The following is a 2,410-nucleotide window of genomic DNA, read 5'->3' on the forward strand; positions in this document are numbered from 1 at the left end:
AGATCAACACTACGGCATGGAAGCAAGGTCTGGCAGGAGCTTATAAAGGAGAGGTCTTCTGATGAGAGGATTAGCAACAGGTGTGCAGGAAGATTCAAGCCCTAGGGGAAAAATACACAGAACAGAAGAGGATCCTCGGCGCCCTCTGGTGGGAAAGCCTGAGGATCCCAACACCCACGCTTGGGTCTGCTTTGGACATGAACAGCTGCCTGTGGAGCCTGTGGACTGGTTGCTGTAAAGCAGGGGTGGGCAATTCCAGTTCCTGTGGGCTGGAATCCTGCAACTTTTAGATCCATCCTTGCTCCAACACACCTGAATTAAATGGCTCGGTTACCTCCTTAGTATGCAGTCACTCCCTCCAGAGTCCTCTCAATCATCTAATTATTTCATTCAGGTGTGCTGAACCAAAGACACATCTAAAAGTTGCAGTATAGCGGCCCTCAGGAACTGGAATTGCCCACGTCTGCTGTAAGGGAAAACTCTGTGTTCACCTTTAAGCTTTCTCTCCAGGATTCTTTCCTGAGAAGAGACCACTTGGGACAAACTCTTTAAATAACACTTCACAATGTAAACACTCTTTGTTTTAGAACCATTGCTGGGGTCTGGACCCTGGGGATTTGTCTGCCCATCTTAGGTGGGTGCTGCCCTACCTTTGTCCCTGTACTCTGGGGTAACTTTGGAAATCTAGGGCTATGACCATTGTTGTGTTGGTTCTTGGTTCTTTGGAATGAATCTGGATCCCCTAGCACCTGATATTGAGTATATATCCCTGCTGAAGGAGACCTGAAGACCTTATATACACAAGCATACTCATACACTAAGGATGTTTGGGTCAGTCGTTCATGGATAAGCTGCAGCTTTACGTATATTTAGCACTGAATAATGTTCTGTAATCCTAATAGATTTTACACTTGATATTTGAATACAGGTTTTTGGCCATAACCCATGATATTGATTTCGGACACTAGGAACAAATATCCATGCAGATCTTGAGGAAGATGCAATTTTCAACTTCTGCAAACCCCCTCTTACAAGTCATTCTAACAGAGACATATAATCCTGCCCTGAGTTCCTGAGTTTTGGGAAAAAGCAGCTGACATGGAATCCTCTTGTCTCACTAAGAAAGAAAGGTTTCACCTTATCAGAGTGCCACCCACTTCAGGAAAACTAGTGACAGTCTGCTCCGCTGCTCCTCAGGACCACCATAAGTCTGCTTGTCCGCTCTCCAGCTAAGTAATCCCCAAAAACAGTTCAAGCCTCCACAAACAGGAACCCAGGAGCAACCTCAAAACCACAACAGTGAGTCCAATCCAGTCTATATTAAAGTCATTGGCCTGTTGTCCCACAGACATAGAACTCACCATTTGTGATCTCTTCCTAGAACTTCCGATTCTGGTTTACCTGACAGTTGGATCCCCCCCAGCTGTGAAACCAGTTGTTTAGTCACTTTGTTCACCTTTGTTCAAATAAACTGTCAAACTTTTTTCTGACTCTGTGAGTGTTTCTGCATGTGGGCAAAACATATAAGATCCATCATGACAAACAGATTTTACTTTCACAATTGGAGCCATAGTGTTTCGCTTGTTTTATGAATATAAATTGCTTTATTATAATTATGCAGGGAGTTTTACAGATTATATGGACACTGCAATGTAATTAGAACAGGATAGGCAAAACAGAAAAAAGAGAAAAGATGAAAGAAAGCAACATCCGCCTGTGGCACATTTGTTGGGAGTGGAATAATTGGTATAGTTTTTAAAATAGGACCTAATGCTGTATTCTATTTAATACACTTCATTTTTGTTTTTTCAACTGTTGAAAGGCTGATTGGCAGTAGTTTTTGAACCACTGGTTTATGAAGACATGTAGTCATCAACTAGAGTAATCTTGCACAAACCCTTTTATTCAGTTGGGAAGTTCTTTTAATTTATTCAGGCAGGTATTTACATCCTTTAAACTCACTGAGCTGATAGGACAGTGGTGATAATTAGAAGACAGACACTCTTCTTATTTTAAATATCTCAAATAAACTACACAGGTACCCACACATTATAAACACCTTAACTAGATGTAGAATCACACTGAAAAAGAAGCATGTGGTGCTGTGTTTTGGGCAGTACTCTTATAACTGTCGCTTCGTCTTGTACGACAGACAGAAATGGATAAATCTCTTAGAAGGTGGTTCAGACTGGAAAAAAAAAGGAAACTTATGAGTTTAAGTTGATGCTTCAAAGTCTTCTTAAAGCATAAACTCACATTTTTTTAAGCTTCTTCCAATGATCAAAACCTATTAATTGATGTATTGACATCATACATCACTTTCTGTGTATTTGTGCAGCCGAAGACTTTTTACTCTGGACAATAAACCAGGATGCTCTTCAACTCTTAGGCAGCTACCTTAAACCAAGGA

The sequence above is a fragment of the Cyprinodon variegatus genome, unplaced genomic scaffold, assembly GCF_000732505.1.
Source record: "Cyprinodon variegatus isolate N-32 unplaced genomic scaffold, C_variegatus-1.0 Scaffold1151, whole genome shotgun sequence".
Classification (NCBI taxonomy): Eukaryota; Metazoa; Chordata; class Actinopteri; order Cyprinodontiformes; family Cyprinodontidae; genus Cyprinodon; species Cyprinodon variegatus.